The sequence below is a fragment of the Hemiscyllium ocellatum genome, chromosome 23, assembly GCF_020745735.1.
Source record: "Hemiscyllium ocellatum isolate sHemOce1 chromosome 23, sHemOce1.pat.X.cur, whole genome shotgun sequence".
NCBI classification, from domain to species: domain Eukaryota; kingdom Metazoa; phylum Chordata; class Chondrichthyes; order Orectolobiformes; family Hemiscylliidae; genus Hemiscyllium; species Hemiscyllium ocellatum.
This window is the reverse complement of record NC_083423.1, coordinates 32,549,523-32,572,774: the sequence shown is the minus strand read 5'-3', so window position 1 is coordinate 32,572,774 and position 23,252 is coordinate 32,549,523.

Genomic DNA, 23,252 nt, shown 5'->3' with positions numbered 1-23,252 from the left:
TATATTTCCAGCATCTAGTCCTGGTCTTCCCAGAAATGAAACCAGCTTTGCATCATTCCTATCAAAATCTTCACTAAGTAAAATTATTAAGGAGGAGTCATCGACTCAGTAAGTCTAAGAGGAAGAACTAACAGGGGGAGGTTATTGAATGTGATAGGACTGTTGGTCTAAGATGTATTTGTTTTAATGCAAGGTGTATGGCTGGTAAGGCAGATGAAGTTAGAGCTTTGATGAACTGTGATGTTGTAGCTATTACAGAATCTTGGCTGAGAGTGGGACAAGATGGGCAGCATAATGTTCTGGGACTTCAGGCAAGGTAGACCAGGATGTAAAAGAGATGAGGAAGTTACATTACTGATAATGGAGAATAGCACAGCTCTACTGAGGGACGACAGCTTGGAGGGCGTATCCAGTGAAGCCATATGGATACAGTTCAGAAATAGTAAGGGTACAATCACTTTGGAATTGTATTATAGGCATCCCAGTATCCAGTGGGTAGTAGGGGAACAGATATGTGAACAAATTATAGAAAAATTTAAAAACAGAGTAGATGTTGTGGGTGATTGCAACTCCCCCTATATTGACTGGAAATCCCTTAGTGAGAATAGTACTGGATAGAGAATACTTTTATAGTTGTGTCCAGGACATTTTTTTGAAAAAATATATGAATAGTCCAACAAGGGAAGGGGCCAGACCAGCCCTGGTACTAAGCCATGCCAGGTGATGGAAGTTTCAGTGAGGGAACATTTCAGGAATGGTGACCATAATTCTGTAAGCTTTTAAGTTATTTATGGATAAGGAAAAGAGTATTCCTTGAGAGAAAGGACTAAACTGTGGGAAGGCTAACTACCACAATATTAGGCAGGAACAGGGGAATGTCAATGGGGACAGGTATTTAAGGGTAAATTCACATCTGGCATGTGGGAAACTTCTAAAGGCCAATTGATTCGAGTTCAGGACCAGCATGTTCCCCTGAAATTGAAGAAGAAGAATGGCAAGAATAATGATAAGATGATAGGAAAACATTGAGAGCCTAGACAAAAAGAAAAAGGTGACACATGTAAGGTTTAGGAAATTGAAGACAAATAGAGCTTTCAAAAAATACAAAGATAGCAGCAAAGAACTCAAACAAGGAATTAAGAGGACTACCGGGGCCATGAAGTGTATTTGTCAAGCAGAAATAAGGAAAATCTCAAGGTGTTTAGTGCATACATAAGGAGAAAGAGGGTAGATAGGGAAAGGGTAGGTCCACTCAGTAACAAAGGAGGTAATTTATGTGTGGAGCCTGAGGAATTGGGTGAGGTACTTAATGAACACTTTGCATCAGTATTCACAGAGGTGAAGGGCATGGAGGATAGTGAGTCTTGGGAGGGGTAAGTTGATATTCTGGGGCATGCCAATATCAAAAAAGAGATTTTGGGCTTTCAAAAAGCATGGAGGTGGACAAATTCCCAGAACCTGATGGGATCTATTCCAGAATGCTAAGGGAGGCAGGTGAGGAAATTGTTGGCCCTTGCATGATATCTTTATATTCCCTTTAGTTCCAGGAGAGGTCCCAACAACAGCCTTTGACCAAGAAGGGCAACAGGAATAATCTGAGACATTACAGGTTGATGAGCTTTACGTCAGTAGTAGGGAAAATATTCAAAAAGATTCTAAGGGATGGGATTGACTCATATTTGGAAAAGAATGGAGATATTAGCAAAAGGCAGAATGGGAAGGTCATATCTTACAAACTTGATTGAGTTTTTTGAGGAAGTGACCAAGATGACTGATGTTGTATATGGACTTTGCAATATCTTTGACAAGGTTCCTCACGGCAGGCTAATACAAAATGTAAACTCACACTGGATCCATGGTGAGTTGGTAACTTGAATATAGAACTGGCTTGGTCATAGAAGACAGAGAGTGGTAGTTGAAGGGCTTTTTGTGACGAGACATGTGTGACCAGGGTGTTCCACAGGGATCGATGCTGAGGCCTCTGTTGTGTGGAATATACACAAATGATTTGGAGGAGACTGTAGGTGGCCTGGTTAGTAATTTTGCAGGTAGCAGAAAATTTGGGGGAGCTGTGGATAGTGAGGAGGATTACCAAAGGATACTACAGTATATCGATAGACTAGAGACTTAGGTGGAAAAATGGGAGATGGAGTTTAATTTGGACAAATGTGAGGTGTTGCGTTTTGCAAGGTCTAGTGCAAGAGGAAAGTATCCATTAAATGGCATTAACATACAGAAGGATCCAGGCATACAGGTCCACATTTCCCTGAAAGTCACACCCACAATTGGATAAGGTGGTCAAGAGGGATGTGGCATGCTTGCCTTCATCTGTTGGGGAACAGAGTATAACAATATAGAAGTTATGTTGCAACTGCATAAAACTTTAATTAGGCTACATTTAGAATATTGCGTACAGTTCTGGTCATCACACTACCAGAACAAGGCTTTAGAGAGGGGACAGAGAAAGCTTACTAGGACATTGCCTGATTTGGAGGGAATTAGCTATGAGGAGAGATTGGACAACCTTTGTTTATGCTTGATCATTGCAGTATGATGGGCAATCTGATATAAGTTTAGAGAATGATGAGAGGAATGGAAAGGATGGATAGTCTGAGTAGAAATATCAATTACTATGGGACATAGCTTGAAGGTAAATAGACGTATGTTTAAAGGAGATGTTAGAGGCAAGGTTATTATAAAGAGAATGCTAAACAATTGGAATGCAGAGCCAGAGGAGGTGGTGGGATGAATACAGTTACAACATTTAAGAGGTATCTCGATAGATATATAAATTGGCAGGGAATAGAGGGATCCGGACTGTGTAAAAGCAAAAGGTTTTTAATTTAGAAAAGCATCATGTATTGGTGCAGTCTTGGTGAATGAAGGGGTTCTTCTTGAGCTGTATTATTTTTTGTACTTCCATTATCTGAATGTCCTCCATCAAGCCACCTTTCAATCACTTATTATACACAAAGAGCCCCAACCATTCAAACCTTCCCTATAAGGCTATCCTCTCAATTGTAGTGATATTCTTATGAATATTTATGCACTCCCTCCTAAAGCATTGGAACATTTTATAACATCACCTCTAAAGTTGTATGAAGTATTCAAGTGTGGTCTTTCCAAACTTTTGTACTTCTTTAATCTAGCCTCATTGCTTTTCAATTATCTCCCTCTGTGGAATGAAATTCAGTTCCTTATTTGTTTTTTTTTCTATCTAGTTTTATTGATTTGAGTTGCTACTTTTAGTGATTTTGTCTATTTGTACCCACGGATCTTCTGTGTCTTCACCCCATTTCAGCAATTATTTTTCTAGGTTTGTGTGGTGTTATGGACCAGACTGAACCCCTTCCAAATATATCAAATAGATAGTCTAGACACTAACATTTCTTATTTAAAGGTAAGTGTAAGGTGCTGTATTTCAGGTGTGATTCGATTGGCCAGACTACTAGGCTTTAAGTAAAATACACTTTACTCTTACACCACAGTTAAAATAAAAAAAAGGAAAATTAACATAACTTTAACTCCATCAAAATATTTAACAAAATAATATATATTTTAGCTGCTACTCATCAACTATTCCAGTACAGTAACATCCTGTAATATGCCCTTGGCAAAGGCAAATTAAGCAAAACAGATTCCCATCACTTGCTATATGCAGTCCAAGTGAAACCAATAGCTTTTTGCAGCAGCTGAGAGAGAGCTTTATCTAGCAGCTTCAACTCCAAAACCCACCAACTTCAACAACTGAAAGCAAAAACTAAATCTCTGGGTCTGTGTCAGCCTGACTCCACCCACTCATGCTTGTTTTGTCTGGTGTGAGACTAGATTGTTACCCTACTTCTACTCCTGAAGCAGGGTTTGAACTCACAACTTTCTGACTCAGAGGCTATACCTGTATTGATGTAAATGTGTATATCTATGTTGAAATTCATTCATCAATCATTTCTGCAATTTTATCAAACTTTCCACTTTCATTTCAGTCATCCACTCTCAATGATAACTCCAACTTGATGCCTTCATAAGATTTGAAATCCCAAGCTATTGATGTAAATAATAAAAAAACAGTGATCTCAGCAATCATGCACCAATAAACTTTACTTTTTTCCAAACTGAGTAACTGTGATAATTAATACTTACATTCTTCAGTCTGCTTTTTGTGTTTGTGAATTGAAAAATGTAAACTTTTTTGAAAAAAAGACTTTTAATTAAGGAATTATTTCCTTTTGATCTTGCTGAGGAAGACAATTGACCATAAAATCATAGAAATAAATAAATGTATGCAATTGGGGAAATCAATTCATTTTACATTGAAAACATGAGGAAATGTAAATATAGTACAGAGAGGGTAGTTGAAGGGCTTTTTGTGACTAGAGATGTGTGACCAGGGTGTTCCACAGGGATCGATGCTGAGACCTCTGTTGTGTGGACTATACACAAATGATTTGGCGGAGACTGTGGGTGGTCTGATTAGTAAGTTTGCAGGTAGCAGAAAATTTGGGGGAGCTGTGGATAGTGAGGAGGGTTACCAAAGGATACTGCAGTATATCGATAGAGTGGGTTAGGTGGAAAAATAGGAGATGGAGTTTAATTTGGACAAATGTGAGGTGTTGATTTTGCACGATCTAGTGCAAGAGGAAAGTATCCATTAAATGGCATTAACATACAGAAGGATCCAGGCATACAGGTCCACATTTCCCTGAAAGTCACACCCACAATTGGATAAGGTTAGCTTCAATCTGTTGTCCTGTAACAATTTTTTTCTGGAATACCACAAGTGACATATTGCAAACTCTCATGCTTCTCCACAATTCAGATATTATTTATGTTGTTCATTCACGGCAGTTCATGCTCTTTTGTTTTTATCTTGGTTATTGTTATGGCATGATTAATTTCTTTTTTCAATTTGTTTCCCTAAATGATCATTATGGGCTCCATTTCCAAAACACAGCCTTCTCTTTGAAGGACAGGAGGATAGATGTCCAGATCTCCCTTGTTGCCCTCACTGTGCTGCATCACTGCATTGAGAGCAATATGTTGCTCAGTGCCATAAAGCTAATGGAGGGCTACTCACATTCACCCAATTATAACATCCTGTCTTTCATCCATAAGGCCCAGCTGACATCCTGCTTTGCTAAAGCAGATCTGTCTCTCAGCAGGCCATGTACTGCTAAAATGCTTCAGGCATTTGGACTATGTTTCTCTGCAATATTTTAATCGGAGGGAGAGGTGCACTTAAGCTTTCACCTTACATTTTGAAACATCAGGATAGTTGACAGATGACTTGAGGAATTAAGGGAAATGTTTGATTGCTGATGTCAAAATTTAAATGACGAGCAACATCGAGCCAGTTGAATTGAGCAATTTAAGCACAGCAGGTATTTTTGGCTTGTTTCTAATTTGAATTAATTGATAATTCAATGTAAGCAATTTTAAATTGAGTAAACTGTGTTCTATTTGTTGCAAATAAACAAAAGACAATGGGGCTCTGTTAAATGAAATGTTTTTATTTAGTCTCTCTCGTGCTTAGAAAATAGGATATTTTTAAAATTTAAACCGGAAGTGTAATCACAGTTGAAAGCAATCAATTAAATTTTTATGAACAATTAGGGTGCAAAGTTCAGCTCCTTTTCCTGGGGCTTATCCATGCTATGAGTGTTATTCTGCTTCAAAATAGTATCATGATGCCCACTCATATATAATATGATGTTCACACTCATGTTGTCATTTTGAAGCTCAGCATAGATTATCGCCCTTTTTTATCCTCACCGAGTTGAACATGGTCAGCAGCATAACCCATGCATCAATGCTATTTCAACTACTTTACAGGTCAGTTCCTTCCCTCTGACTGTTGGTACAATTGTACAAGTAAGTGCTTGGCGTGTTTCTAAAGCTGCCTAAAATTGATAAAGTCTACAGGGAGTTCTGTGGCATATGCTGCAGGACTTTGTCTGTATAAATTGCTTGGTTTTGGACATAGGTTCAGTGATGTGCATTTAACAAAGATTAAGAGAATGGCAAGAAGACTGACCAGAGGTGACACAGAGTAGGCTACATTGATGGAAGGTGATGGGGGAATGAGGATTGAGGTAGGGGCTTTTGACAGGAAGCTATATTTCCTCAGGGTACACACATAACAATTTTTTTAGCCTAAAACCTCAGCAAAAAACGGTGCTTTAAACAGGTCAACTTCACAAACGTGCTTGTCTCCGTAATCTCCCAACTGCTGCAACTGCAGTCTATGACACAGTGGTGGCATTGCCAATAACTGTGAAGGTGACCACAGTCACGAACTTCTTTCTTTTTGAGGCTGAAGCAGGAAATATTTGCAACATCTCCCAGTTTATCATATACTGTTAAATATACTTACTGAGGCTCTGTCTTCCAGTGGAGCTGAATATATTTGATTTGTTCTGGTCAGGTTGAAGTAGATAGAGCAAGTGCATGACTCTGAGTAAATTGTAGGCTTCTCTATGGAGCAGGATGCTATTGATTTTATCTACATCTCTTTGCAAGTGCTGCATATATATTTGTGCATAAACTAGTGAAAGGGATTTCACTTCCTGTGTTCAGCTTGTGAATGGCCATATGAAGGGTCACGTAATTCCCTGATTCTGTGGCATCAGCTGCAATTATAAGTTTTGAATCACCAGTGACAAAGCACAGGGTGGCCGCTGGGAAACAAAGACTCTCCTTTGACAACCTGGCTCACAGATAGCACTCATACAATTTGTAATGATCTTCTGCATGCTTCACAACCTCACCATTATGAGGGCACAAACTGTGCCGAAGGCAATGTAGCAAATAGTTAAGGAGGATGCAAACAACGCAGTCCATTTCTGGTGCACTGCTATTGATCAATTCATCTGATTGTGATATCAATAAACATAATCCCAATCTGGCCATTCCCCAACTGTTTCACTGCTACTGAGCATTACAGCACATGCTCAGGGCTTAATACTAAAGTACAAAGTAAAATTTACAAATTAAATTTACAATTCAAAATTAGCCATGGTTTCTTGCTAATGGTTTGCTCTATGTATGCCCCTCAAAATTTTGTGTATTTCAATCCTGTTCCTTCTCAGCCTCCTCTGATCTCAGGAAAACATCACAGTCTGTCCAATCTCTCTTCATAACTAGACCTCTCCAGCCCAGGCAACATTCTGGTAAATCTCCTCTCCTTTCTATGTTGTGGATTCCAGAATCACATACTATACTTTAGCTGTGCCCTAACTAACTTTCAACACTACCCCAGCATAACTTCCTTGCTCTTAAACACCATGCCTCGACTAATAAAACAAGTATCTTATATGTCTTTTTAATCATTTTATCTCCCTGTACTGGACATGCAAATCAAGGTACCCTTGATCCTCAGTGCTTCCCAGGATCCTGTTCATTGTGTATTCCCTTGCCTTGTTTGTCCTGCTCAAGTATTCACACTTATTTAAATTGAATTCCATCTTGTAATCTAAGGTTATATTCCCCATTATTTACCACACCAACAATGTTTTAATCATCAGTGAACTTTCTGATCAATCCTCCTAGATTCAAGTCTAAATGATTTATACATACTACAATGTGAAAAGGAAGATTTGATATAAGGATATGTAAGGATTCAGTCATGTAGGTTGTGATAGACTCTGCTTCACTGAAGGTCATCACCATCCCCTCCATAGGAGACATACACCACCTGGTTAGCTCTGCTACCTCTGGTTATGTGGCAACATGTCCTGCAGGTAAGAGGGAAGTGTGTTTGTGAGTCCTGTGCAATGAATGTTAATAATGTGGCTGACACGGTTGGAAAGCGGCAGTGCATGCAAAAGAAGATGTAGGAATGAGCTTACAGCAGATGTTTTCTAAGTATGTGATGGTGAGTGAAACTAAAACTGTTAGGTAAGTGTCATGATTTTTAGAAATTGTAACAGGTGAGTAATGGGGTAATGATGCATTGAACAGAGTTGGAAATTTGTTGGTGGTATTTAAAGATGAAAGCACTAACCTTGACCACGACAGTGATGTATATGAACTCTTGTCACTCTGTATCCAGGTCATCAGGAATGGATGCTTGCTGTTGACTATTATAGCCATCTGGTCCTATTACATTTGCAAAGTTTGATTGCAGAGTCTCCCTATCCTTCAGCATTCAGTGCACACTTAGAAAACCTTGGAGTATGACCTCTGTGCTGTTGGATCATGACATATTGTTCTTCATCCTCATATCTTCTTCCACAAGCAGCTCCTGTACTTGTCCAAACCAGCAACACCCTTGCCTGTAACAGGTGTTGATTGGCATTATGTGGTCCTGAACCTGGGCCTCCCAATGAGACTGTAAATTTTGCAATTAGTGATTGCTGAATGTAGGAATCATGCAAATTGACAGGGAGCAAGAACTTGGCATATGGCTTCGGCAAGCAAATAGCACGAGATCATCATCACACATCATGATCCTCATATGCATTTCTGGATTCAAGGGCGACTTCTTTGCAATTACACATCTCTCCTCTTTAAAACATGAGACATGCCTGAACAATAGATGTTTTCTTCTTAGTACTTATTTCTCTCAAGTTTCTATTTAAGAATTTCAGAGAACACAACCTATACTTTTCTCTCCTAAAATGATGGATAAAGCAACAATGCTCTTTGTAATGGGAAATGAGTGAAAAACAAAGCACGATGTGTGCTTTAGGAAGAAAGTGAATAGATTAGGTTAGGTTAAGAGGAAATAAGCTGAAGGAGAGCATTCAGCTCCATCCGAGAAAGCTTTGTGGTATTTCTGATCCACTTAGTTAGGAATTAAGTACTGTACTCAGCTGTCCCTGTGCAACATGGAGAAAGTTTTGTAGTTGTAGGATATCTTTCCTGTCAGTATGTTGCAGGAGAGATGATGTAAAAGGGAACATTTGCAAAATATAGTTCTGAACTGGAGCAGAAAATGTGAATTCATTCTTCTTTTGTGATGTCTTTTTCTCCTTTTCTTTCTGCTCATCACTCGCATTAATCTCTGGATTTATTTCTACAATTAGCTTTAAACATGATGCATGCCAGGTATTTATTAAATTCTTTTCAAGTGCTCTTGAGATATTGAAATTATGTTATTTCTTTTCAATCATGCTTTTTCAAAGTGGTCTTATAACAGATATAATGTAGTTAACTATATAGCAAAGGGCCTCTGATTTTGCTTTAATTTGCACACATGTTCACTGCGGTAGACCGCTAGTTAATCCAAAGTTGTCCATCCTTGCTATTAGACTCAAGGCTCAATCGTACCATATTCAGTGCAGATTTTGGCACTTCCCTCTTTGATGGTGAGAAAATCCTCCTGGGTAGGGAAAAGTGATGGTTGCATTTTGTTTTAGAATTATAATTGACTGGAATAGATCACAATACATGCCAACACAACTAATATTCCCATCTGAACAAATCAGTAATCATTATCATAAATAAATCAGTATTGTCATTAAAATTTCAACAAAGTTGAACACTGAATGGTTGAAATCTATGTGCAATATCATCGCAGCTGCTTTCTTTTGAACAGGATTTTCGTAACGCGTAATGACAGGCATGTGAAATTCTCTGCTATGCCCAATTTAAATAAGAAAAGTACCCAGCTGTTTGTCTGCGGGGAGCCTTTTGAACTAGTTAACATTGCAGTGAAGTATTGGCATGGATCTGTCATGACCAATGTTTGTGATGGAATAAATCTGGGATCATGCATTATAAAGTGCCACCAAAGAAGTGTGTTGACACAACAATACAGCAAGTTCGATATGTATAGTACTATTTCCCTGCAATAGCTTGGTGCCAATTTATTAAGTGCCAATGGAATCTTTATCATTGCTCACTGTGGGTAGTAAGAGTTAAGTAAGGTTGGAGAATACACAAATTTAATCTTATAAATATGGTGTAATCATATCCAAGACAAGAAATGAAGATCAGTGGAAAATGTGTAAAGCCAATTTTTACTGTTGTATAAGATTCAATCATTTTAGACAGTTCTTTAGAGGTGGATATTATATTGTATTGGGACATTGCAAATAAAGCTTGGCCTAAATATTCTCACTAAATATAATTAAACCAGAACACATGGAATTTTCATTCAGTCAAAGGACAATACAATATTCAAGGGGATCCCAAAGCAACTACGATTATGAATGTACTCAGTGAGAAAATGTAGGAATGTAGTAGCCAATGCTTAAATAAAACTCTCATAGTGTGATAAAGATCAGAAAATCCATTTTGGTGAAGCAGGCTGAGGGAGACTAGGAATACATTGCCTCTCTTTTTTGAGTTTTTTTACAATAGGATCTTTTATGTCCATCTGAGAGAGCAGATCAAGCCAAGGTTAAAGTAAAACATCTCATCCAGAGGATAACACCATACTGGAAAGGCAGCCTAGACATTTGTTCTCAGGTCTTGAGTATGGAACTTGAATTTTCTGACTCAGGTGAAAGTGTTAACAATAGGTTCATGACCACATACTATTTACCACTCAATTTACAGTGAGAGTCATCATCCATTAACTCTCTAAGTTTTACATTTGATGTTTGGCTTGAAGATTTTAGATTAACCACTTTCTAATAATTAAAATCGATCTATTTTAAAATTCCAAATGCTATTTTAGTTTGGTGAGAATAGCAAATCTTTTGTCATCACATGGTCATGTGGAATAATCTAATTTGTTAAATTACATTAGTTATTTTGGGCTATTAGCAGTATTAGAACACAGAATCATAGGATCATAGAATTTTACAGTACAAAAGGAGGCCACTTGACCCATTGTATCTGCTCTGGCTTCTGAAAGAGCGACCCCATTAGTTCCACTTTCCAGCCTTATCGCTGTAGCCCTCGAATATCATCACTTTCAAATACACATCTAGCCCTCTTTTGAAACCTCCCATGGAATCACCTTCATCACTCCACTAGGGAGTGATTCGAAATCCTCACTATTCTTTGGATAATGATGTTTCTCCTCTTCTCTCTCCTAGCTCTCTTGCTGACAATCTTAAAATTGTGACCCCCTAGTTACTGACATGCTAACTCAGTGAAGGCGAGCATCTTTCTATAACTTGTCAAAATTGTTCAAAATTGTGAACACTCAGTAAGGTCACCTTTTAATCTTCTCTGCTCTAATTTCTGAAATCTTTCCTTGTATCTAGAATCCCTTATTCCTGGTATCATTCTAATAAATCTCCTTTACACTCTCTCTACGGCTTTAACATCCTTCCTTAAATAAGGTGCTCAGAATTGGACACAATACTCTAAATGCAGCCTGACAATTGATTTGCAGAGGTGCAGCATCACTTCCCTGCTTTTCTATTCTATGTCACTATTTATAAGCTTAGGGGTCTGATAAGCCTTCTTAACAACTATTTCAATTTACCTAGTGATCTTCAGAGATTTGTGCACGTGAAATTCACAGACCATCTGCTCCTTACCATTCACCCTGCTGTATTGTCTCCTCATGTTTCTTCTACCAAAATTCTGGTCTCTTTCCTATCAGAAGGATGTTATGAAACTTGAAAGGCTTCATAAAGGATCTACAAGGATATTGCCAGGGTTGGAGACTTTTGAGCTACAGGGAGAGGCTGAACAGGCTGGGACTGTTTTCCCTGGAGCGTCGGAGGGTGAGTGGTGACCTATAGAGGTTTATAAAATTATGAAGGACATGGATGGGGTAAATAGACAAGGTCTTTTCCCTGAGGTGGGGGAGTCCAAAACTGGTTTAGGGTGAGAGGGGAGAGATTTACAAGAGACCTAAGGAGCAATATTGTGTGTGGAATGAGCTGCTAGAGGAAGTGGTGGAGCCTGTTACAATTACGACATTTAAAAGGTATCCGGATGAATAAATGAACAATAAGTGTTTGGAGGCAAATGGGACTAGATTTATTTAGGACATCTGGTCAGCATGGAAGAGTTGGTTTACTTCCATGCTGTATATCTCTATGACTAAAAATGCATTATCTCACATTTCTCTACATTGAAATTCATCTGTCCGGTGGCTTCTCATGTGGCCAATTTGTCAATATCCCTCTGAAGGTGTTCAGCATCATTTTAAGAATTCACTATTCTCTCTAACTGACTGTGCATCTGCAAGTTTAGAGATTTTGCCCTCAACATCCATCACCCAAGGATCCATACACCAATCCCCGGGGAACACCACATTCAACTCATCTTCAATCTAAGAAATACTCATTTAAATCTCTCCTCTGTTTTCTATCTTTTAGCCAATTTCTAATGCATGCTGCCAGGGACCCATCAATCCCAAACCTTCCTAATTTTCTAACCAACTTGCCACGTGGTACCTTATCAAATCCTTCCAAAATTCCAAATATGTAACATCCATAGCCCTACACTCATCACTGCCTGCGTCATCTTGCCAAAGAACTCAATAAAATTTGGAAGACCATAACCTGCCCTTGACAAAGCTATGTTTACTGTCAAGTATTAATTATTTTTCTCCAAGTATATATTTATTTTTATAGTAACCATCAACTTGCATTTTATTTCAAAGACGATAAAGTTAACTTTGTTCTTTTATGAGTTCAGTAATGGACTAATGCAATTCAGTTTCACAATGATAGCATACACTGTGTACTTTGCAAACTTCAAGTTGTAAGTTCAAAAAATGGATTCCCCTAAATTAAAACTTGCCTAAAATTGAAAAATCACCCATTACTTAAAGAGCACTGAAGTCCATATTGTTGGACTTTGAAAATAAATGTAAGCAGACTATTATGACTGGCAGCTAGTTTTATAGTGGTGTCACAAGTTGATTGTGTTATCAGTTCTTGAAGCACAGGTCTTGTACAGTCAGCTGGAACCTTGATATATTCCTCATCGATTTGCTAAAACCAGCATCCATTAAGATGAATACTTGGTTTAATATTATTTATGCATTACCATAGTCAGCAGCCAGATATTTTAGCTCATGCCAAATGCTGTTAATTCTGTCCTGCCAGCTGGCAACAACACTTCGAGTTTGGGTATATTGAGTAGATCTGCTTGCTTTCTTTTCATAGAAATGTTGTCACTATCTCACAGCTAGTGCATAATATCTCTTTAGGGGACATGTTGATGATGTAATTGTCAAATTATGGCATGTGACCTGATGTTTTAAAGGCCTCAGAATCCACTCTTGCTGAATCCACTTGCAGCATGACAAGCTGAGAGAAGTTATGTCATTGTTGACATTTGAATTGGTTACCTTTTAACCAGACACACAGTAATTATAACTGTAGTATATCTAGATAATAGGAGGTCTATTGAAGCCTTCAATAGTTTGCTCCCTGCTCTAACATAATTATCACCTTATCAGATATGAATAATGTATCAAAGATAAAAAGCCTGTCACTGCATCTTTAGGAGATTGTGGACAGAACAAGTGTGTGCAACAGCAGTGGTCATTTATATATAGAAATGAGCTCCAAATCACATCAGGAAGTTAACTCCTTTTACATTGTATTTGTTCGTGTGATAATGGAAATGTATCACAACGGAGCTTTGTTTTGATTCAGATCAGTTCTTTTTTCAGCATTGTAGTCTCTTAATATCTTTGAAGTTGAACCTAAGAAACAATAGATGAAGTACCAGGTAGTTCGAATCCATACAGTGTGGAAGTAGGTCATTTGGCCCATCAAGTGCACACCAACCTTCTGAAGAGCATCCCACCCAAACCCATCCCTGTAACCCTCATTTCCCACAGCTAATCTACACATCCCTGAACACCATAGGCAATTTAGCATGGCCAATCCACCTAACCTGCACACGTTTGGACTGTGGGAGGAAACCAGAGCATCCAGAGAAAACCCATGCAGGCATGGTGAGAATGTGTGAACCCAACACAGATAGTCACCCAAGGCTGGAATTGAACGCGGGTCCCTGGAATTGAACCCATTAAATTATGCCATTATAAAAAGCCTGCCTTGAAAGATATTCAGAGGACAAAAAAAAGTGTAAACATCAAATTGCTATTGCTACTGAAATAATGAACATCTCCCAAGAGTTGGGCTGTTGGTTAGTGGAAGTAAAACAAAACTCAGAATTCCAGATTTAAATATCTCTACCTTGGGAAAGCTGGCACAGCGAAGGAAACAACCCTGGGATTCATCTGGCTGTCAGAGTCATGGCTTCACTTTGGAAATCTGACCCTATGTTTCTTTTGCTTTTTGTAAACTCTCAGTTGTTGTCAATGCACTAAAAGAACTCTTCCAGGATTCATCTGACATTCACACCACATGGACCGACCAATCAGTTAGTCCTTCATCAGACATTCTGTGGTCTGGGATCTTGTCTTGCCTTCTGATTATCATTTGTTGTCTCAAACAGGGGAGAGGCGGCATTTCTTAAATTGGTGCAAATATGTTATCCAGATTTTACAGATATCAAATAGGGCCATCATAAGAAACCCCTCTATCATTTGAACTTGGCCTGACACAATAGTTCTACATGTGTGGTGCTGGAAAAGCACAGCCACATCTTTTGACTCTGACCTCCAGCATCTGCAGTCCTCTGTTTCCCACAATAGTATCACATGATGACAGGTTGCACTATAAATTGCTACCAACAGGAAAGTGCAACTTTCTCCAATTGGTGTCCTGATGACTAGGGTGCAACATGTGAAAACACCTAATGGACTCCGACAGTGGTGAGTACGTCAGCTTCATTTTATGTAGGCTGGTTCAGACATTAACTACTCTTCCCATCTTTTTTTCTTTCCAGTTCTCTTGCTTTCATTCCTCTTTCTGTCACTGGTAAATATAAACAAGCAGCCAAGGCACGCTTCTGTTCCCTCAGCTGGATTGACACTATGCTTCCTTTGCTAATGACACTGGACTCATCAAGTAATGCATTTTGCCCTGTTGCACCATTTTTTTAGTCTACTTTGAAAGCAAGAATACATTTGCAGAACAGTGGAATCATTAATTATCCATTGCTTGGGGGTATTGTAGCTCAAAGACGTTCTTTGAAATTGCATCTCAGAAATAAAGGTCATCATTTGGGGAACCACACTGAGCACAGGGAGGATCGTGCAGTATTTATTAGCTTGTGAGTTTCTATGTATTTTTAGTGGGAATTGGAGGAATGAAATTTTTGTTTTAACCCTTTCATCTCCATCAGTGCACAGCTTTCAGCTCCTACTGATTGTTATGGAGCTTTGTTTGAATACAGTTGCTCATTCAGTGACTGATTTTATATTCAAGGGGGTTGTTTCTGCTTTAAATGCAGTTTACCTGCAGTACATTTTGATGGAATCTGTCAGGAGGGGAAGCATTTAAGTTGAAGACTAAACTGTAGTAAATAAAATCCTGGGTTTGTGCAACATGGAGTTCAGTTTCTATGTTTGCTAATTATTGTTTACAAAATATTTGAGTGATGCTACGTTTCTATTTGTGGTTTCTCACTGCTCTCTCAGAAGGTGATTTTGGGCCATGCTTGTAATAAAGGCACTTGCTTCATATATAAACTGTTATGGGCTGCTGCAAGTCTGCTACTGACAGAGGAAAGTTTTTCTAACCAATGTTTTGCAATTCCTACAGGGCGCGCGGTAAAGTACCAGGTTTGACATGACACAGTGCCAACCAAAGAAAGAAGAGACACACAAGGTTCTAGCATCAATGTAGTCAAGCACATCTTCCATCAGATAGACTCATTTCAATGGTGGCTTTTGCCCGAAACATTAATTTTCCTGCTCCTCGGATGCTGCCTGACCTGCTGTTCGGTGCCACTTCAGAGTGGCAGAGTCCCACGATTGGAGGTGACTTCACTTGCCATCTGCTGCACAGAAGTTTTAACTTGGACCCTCCTTGATCGCCCACTCCTGCAGCATCACACTAGGTCCTGCAGGTCCACTATCCCACAATTACCTGACTGCCTCTATCTGAAACATCCTTCTTACTCAGTGCCGACTGTGCCAGTGCAGGAGGCCGTCTCTATTTAATCCACATGCATGCAGCATCTAGAAGGGTTCCCCTTACACCAGTTCCAGCTGGTTCTTGGTTTTGCAGCTGCCTCCACTCCTTGGACATTCTGAGGACCCCACGTGTTCTCGATGTTTCATCTTGGAAATTGAAATCGACCCTGCAATGAGCTGTCAATGGTTCCATTCACTGATTTAATTGAATACCTGCCACTTCTAAGTTGTAACAGTCACCTGTGAGAAAAGAGTTGAGAGTGTGTCGTTGGAAAAGCATCCTTGGAGCAGGAAAATCGATGTTTTGGGCCAGAGGCTTCATTCGTGATGAAGGGCTCTGGCCTGAAACATTGATTTTCCTGCTCCTGACCTGCTGTGCTTTTCCAGCAACACACTCTCAACTCTGATTTTACTCCAGCATCCACAGACCTCACTGTGTCCCACCCCTAAGAAGACCCCATTCACCAGAATGGCTGGACAGCAAATTTGAACTGGAGGACGGGCATTCTCTTTTGGCTCTATGATTTTCTTGGAATGTCCATCTCCAAACTCACTACTGCTTTGGGATGAAAACTCCACGCATTACCCATGTTTTTCTCTTCCCAGATGCTGCCTGATCTGTTTTATTTTCAGCATTTTCTGTTTCTATCCCTGTATTTTACACTCCAAACTGAGCTCCACATGAGGAATTCAATGTGAGAATGGGTGTGCGTTTTGGTAACTGACTCTCTAACCCCGGATCAAGTTTGGGAAGAGATGACTAGCAGATATCCTGGTGAATCCCATTGAAGTTCGGCCTCACCAAATCTGCCAGCCAATCAGAGTCTGGCAATTTCTGGATCCTGGAGATCATCATTGGAAGCCTAGTCTTCACGGGATCTAATTTTTCTTTTCCTTATTCCATTTCTTTTGGATCTTGAAGGGTGGGAGTCTCAGAGAGAGAGGGGTACTGGGTGGTTTGATGCATGGCTTTTAGTGATGAGTCAACAGCCAAATCTCACAAACCATATCCTGATTGACCCCAATCTGAAACAAATGGAGGCTCCCCTCCCGACTCAGAGACCTAGGGCCCTCTCATTTCTAATTTGGAAAACAGCTGATTTTCCTGATGTTGGAAGGCAGGCGTTTAAGGTCGATGATGAGTTGTCACCTTAAGTAGCTGTTAATTGACTGCTGAAGAGCCTCAATTGCATACAGGTCATGAAGGCCCCCAGAGGACCATCTCATTTAGCACTTAATCGCTGAGGTAGAGAGTCGGGGTGGGGTTGGATCCACCCAGAGCTATCTTCTCCAATTAGAGTGAGAAGAGCAAATTATTGAGCAGGTTGGCCCAAACAGGATAGTTACCCTCCTTACCATCTAATGAGGAGGAAATGACCATTTCTCTATCATCTTCCTTGTTACCCCAATTCATCAGAAGATCTTGTCAGCCAAACTAACCACCCACTTCACAACATTTCTGTTCTCAGCTCATACCTCAGACTAAGCCTTTTGATTAAATGATCTTCATTCCATTGGCTGTGCATATTTGCTCACCTTGTGAGACAAGATAACTCATTTCTTAATGCCTCATGTTCTTTGAGGGGACTGTTTCAATGTTTGACTTATTAATAGTACCTCTCTGTCAATACAGTAGCACGTAAATTTATAAATGTGCATAAAATCATTTCTTTAAAAAGATATTATAGAAATTCAGCTCAATTGCAAATTATTTCCGTGGAGGCAAACAATCAGAAATCTTAGAAGAAAGCACTCAAATGGAAAGACTTGAATATGTACAATTTTCTACTAATTGGGGGCATTTCTAATAATATCACTTTGTGAAAGAAACTTATAGGATCCAGCATTTTGCTCGATATTCTCATGTGCTCATTTTTCTTTAAGAACTCATGACAACATCATCAGATCAGCATTCCCATGAAATTCTCATAATCTATGTGAAAATGCATATAATCAGTTATATGTGAATTAATGTGGAAAGTGTCCTGTGAATTTGATCTACTGGCATTGTACTGTCCCTTTAACGGGTGAGGGGTATAATGAAATTCGCTAGCAAGAATGCTGCAGCAGTTTTAACAGAAATCAATATCACCTTGATCTTTTTAAATGTTAATAATGTGCAATTACTCCATCAACATCCAATCTGACACAGGTTTTCCACACACTTCTCATACCGTGAGAGTCCTGTCACCTGTAGCTCAGGGTTTCTTTCAGATCTGCCACTGTTTGATTTTCCACTTTGCACATACAGTCTCTGCCAGCTTCTTCAGGGCCCAGCTGCTGTCGTTTGATCAGGTGCGGCACTGGAAAAACACAAGAACCTCACGAGTTCAGAGCACCATGAATTGATCTGCAGGAATGTTAATGCAGTTTTGTAATCTTGCTGCAGTCCCAGCAGAGTGGTGTGCATTGCCTCTGGGAACCATGTGACTTTGCTCATATTTACTGGTGCCACTGTACTGAAGCATCACGAGGTTTGTGAAAGCCAATATCAGCTCCCAGGATCCCTCAAAAGATTATTCCTTTGTACCTTTGGATTTCGGAAACTTCATGCAGATGCCAGTGATGGAAGAAGAGTGGATCACCTCTCATTAATGGCACATGTCTAATATAAAACTACCTTTAGCAAACCAATCCAAAGATGTGCAGGTTAGGTGAATTGGCAGTGCTAAAGTGCCTATAGTGTTCAGGGATGTACAGGTTACATGTATTAGTCAGAGGAAAATATAGGGTAGGGGAATAGGTCTGGGTGGGTTACTCTTTGGAGGGTCACTGTGGACTTGTTGAGCTAACAGCCCGTTTCCACACTGTAGGGATTCTATGATTCTAATTGCAGTATGATTTTGCAAAATTGAATGTTATGGGCGACATGGTGACTCCGTGCTTAGCACTGCTGCCTTACAGTGTCAGGTTCGATTCCGGCCTCGGGTGACTGTCTGTGTGGAGGTTGCAAATTCTCCCTGTGTCTGCATGGGTTTCCTCCGGGTGCTCCAGTTTCCTCCCACATTCTAAAAGACGTGCAGGCTAGGTGAATCAGCCATGCTAAATTGCCCATAGTGTTAAGTGCATTAGTCAGAGGTAAATGTAGGGGAATGGGTCTGGGTGGGTTATTCTTTGGAGGATCGCTTTGGACTTGTTGGGCCGAAGGGCGTGTTTCCACACAGTAGGAAATCTAACCTAAACTGAGGTTAGTTCGTTTCATAGCCTCTATCTTTCTCGCCTCTCTATCTGTCTCTCTCTCTCTCTCTCTCTCTCCCCATCTCTTCCCCCACTCTGCCCACACAATCTCATTGCTACTCTATCACAACACAAAGGAGAAACACAATGATAATCTCCAAGTCCACTTTGTTTGGAGCCCAATGCTGACCATAATGAACTTTAAAAGAAAAGACCACTGCTTATCTACACCATCAATACTTGGTCGTCAAAAATCATCTTTCTTTGTACAAGTTTAAATAACTTTCAATGTAGATTTATGGGTGTGGACATAGAGATTGTGAATGACATAGGAACATAAAAGTAAAACAATCAGCACAATAAGCCTATTATTTTATCAGCCATATTTAATACCATTTGTAAAGAACTAGGAACTAATTTTTATCTGACCGTATTTCTGGGGTGGCATATTCACTCTCACATTGCAGTCATATGCTGTGTATCAGATTACCAGCCACCTGGAGAGATTCAAGTAATATACTCAATGAAATTCCAGGATTCTGAATTGAATGTGTGATTATTTGTAAATTTTGAGAATCAACATACATAAAACATGTAGTGCTATCTTACTCATCCGTAACTTCCAAACTTGAACATAGTCAATGATTCAAGATTGCTCCTATCCTTCGCTCTTCAAAAACCTATGTTTGTTCAAACTTTAGTTGTGTATGAAGTTCCTCCTGAATTTGTGCTGAATCAACAAAACTCAGATTCTGAAGTTATGTGTGCTATAGGACAATACCATCTCCCTATGATGTATACTCAGGCACTTTTTTTCCCTCAATATTAAAATAATAGACTCCACTCCAATAATTCGACTCCACTCCAAGTCTCTAATTTTCCAAATTCAGGGGATTATTCTCCCAAAATGCATTTTCTTTGGAATTGGAGAACAAGTAGTTAGCTAGGTTTGAGAACATTGCCTTTGATTCTCTTCCTGACAGTCTTAGGTCTGTTGGTCCCTTTAAACTGGAGGACCATGAATGTCTTAGATAGGAACAGGAGTAGGAGTACGTTATTTGGTCCTCTGAGCTGCTCTGCTATTCAATATGATCATGACTGATCATCCAACTCAGTTCCCTATTCTCACTTCCACCCCATAAATTCTGATCTCCCAGCCCTAAGAAAAAGACTTTCTGAAGAATTTTTCTTCATCTCAGTCCCAAATGGCAACTTTGTGTCCTTAGTCTATGACCCTAGGTTCTAGACTCATTGGTCATCGGGAACTTCTTTCCTGCATTTATCATATCTAGTCCTTTTTGAGGTTTATAGGTTTCTATGAGATCCAAACCCATTCTCTTGAACTCCATTGAATATAAGTGTAACCCATCCAGTCTCTCTTCATACATCAGTCCTGCTATTGGGGAACAGTCTGTTAAATATTTGTTGCAGAAAATCCTTCCTCAGATAAGGAAACCAAAACTGCACACAGAAGATGTGGTCTCACTGAAGACCTGCACAATTGCAGCAAGGTATTCCTGCTCCTGTTCTTGAGCTCTCTCACTATGAAGACCAACATACTATTTTCCTTCTTCATCATCTGCTGCACCTGCATGCTTACTTTCAGCTACTGGTTTACAGCAACTTCCACTTTCTCATTCTTGAATTTTATTCATTAAGAGTGTGTTTCTCACTGAAACAGGCAATAGCTTTTTTGGGGTATCTAGAACGATTGGGCATTGATAATCATTTTTCAGTAGCTGCTTCCATGGAGTCATATGCAACACATTTCTAATCTGTGACAATAGAGTTTTATTCTCAATCCACCAGTAGATTTGTGTTGAAGCATGCACACCTTTTGCTTCAACCTGTTATTTGTTTGGTCTCTCTTACATGCCTTTAGTGGCTGCATGCTTGGTGAAACCAACATATTCACATGGTCAGTTCAGTGATGTGTGGATTGTTTCTGACTTTCTATGATTCCTATCAAAGTTAGTAAAGATATTTCCTGGGAATAAAAGTAAGTAGATACTCACACATTGATTCTTCCACATCATTCTTTTCCACGCCTCCAATTCATCTCAGCATCTAACTTCAGACTAGAATCTTTCCGACCTATCGTATTGCACTCTTTCCTGTAGCCGAGCTTCATGGTGCCTACTTACGATAGTGGCAATACTCAACCTGAGCTGGAGATCATGTTTAAACTTCTCATGTTTCCATTTTTGGATGATTGCATTGTGATAAATTTTCTCTTGGTTCACCGAGGATTTACAGAGCCTCTGATATTTGTTTTACTCACAGCTGAATTCTGACTCAAAACCACTAGCATTGCATGATGTAGCCTATATCTGCTGAAGTTGCTAATCCATATCCATGGATGTTGGGTGGAAATCCATATCTCTAGATTTTGGGCAGAAATCCATATCCCTGGATCTTGGATGGAAATCCATATCCCTGGATCTTGGGTGGAAATCCATATCCTTGGACTTTGGATGGGAATAAGACTGGCCTTGCTGAGGTGTTACCACAGTTGAAAATCCCATTGCCATCAACTACTCGGTCATAGGTCTGCTTTATCTTTTCGCATGCATGTGGCTTGGCACTAATTCTCTTTACCATATTATTATCCCACTGCTAATGGAAACAAACCAAAATTGGAGAAATAAAACATTGAAATTCGCAAGCTGTTCTGGTGATTCAGTTAAGATTCACACTGATCATTCTCAAATCCCTCAATCCGCTCTCTTTATGTCACCACCTTCAGCTGTACCACCTTCCAAAATTCGATGGTCCTCCAATCCTGTCCACTTAAGCGTCCCGAATTTTAAACACTCCACTATTGGCAGGTCTATGCCTGAAACTTTGAACTTCATTGCTTAAACATTGCCATTTCTCTGTCTCTCCCCCTTTTCCACCATAATACTTCAACCAAACTTTGATCATCTAGCCTATTGTTTCCTTATGTGATTTGATATCAAAACTTGTTTGATAATACATTTTAATGGTGCTAATTTAATGCAGGTTGTGACTGAATATTAACCATACCTAACACATACTATGAGGGAACAGCAAAAATGCACGACAGTGTATTTTAGAAATTATGGGATAGAATTATAGGATTGTATAGATATAGAGAGGAACTCCTTTCACCAAATAAACCTCTACCCATAATTTCATCTGAAACTATTGCTCAACAGGCTGCAAATAGTTCTGTCTTGAACACACAATATGTTAAACCTATCTGTTGTTATTTTGTCCTTAATTTGTGTAACCTTGGCTAAGTCTATAAATGTCCGAGATTTCCAACTTAGCCTTAATTGTCAGCAGATATGGTGTATGGAAAATTGAAAGATCATTGACTACTGGAATGGTGACAAATTTTGTTTTCCATACCAACATGAGCCAATTCAATTAGTCTCCTCAAAGGTCATGAAATTTGGCACTGAAGTTTGTTTGACAAAAAGATTGAAAGGTAAATTTGCTGCAACCATCTAAACTTATTCTACATAACAAATAGTTCAGCAGGACAGGGAATTAGTGTGGTTCAGGGGATCTGCAAGTGGCATATTTAAAATCTGCTCTTGTGAAGTAATTGCATACAACTAATAAATAACATGGACAAAACCATTTGTTTCATACCATATATTATTTTCTGTCTGTGTGGAGTCCTGTAAGTACTTTAGAATATATCATACATTACATGATTTGGAAGATAAAATTACACTGTATATCCAAAAAGGTGTACCATGATGCTTTCATAACAATATGGAAAAATATATCATATGGATGATATGATATCCGGTGGACAAAAACATTTCATGTTTAGTCTTTCCTTAGTTTTTTAGTTCACATGGAAGGACAAGATGAATACCTCCACATCCATGGATGTTCGGTGGAAATCCGTAACTCTACATTTTGGGCGGAAATCTGCATTTCTGAACTTTGGGCAGAAATCCATATCTCTACATTTTGGGTGGAAATCCATATCCCTGTATTTTGAGCAGAAATCTGTATCCCTGTATTTTGGGCAGAAATCCATATCCCTGTATTTTGGGTGGAAATCCATATCCCTATATTTTGGGCAGAAATCCGTATCACTATTTTTTGGGTGGAAATCCATATTCCAATATTTTGGACAGAAATCCATATCCCTGTATTTTGGGCAGAAATCCATATCCCTGTA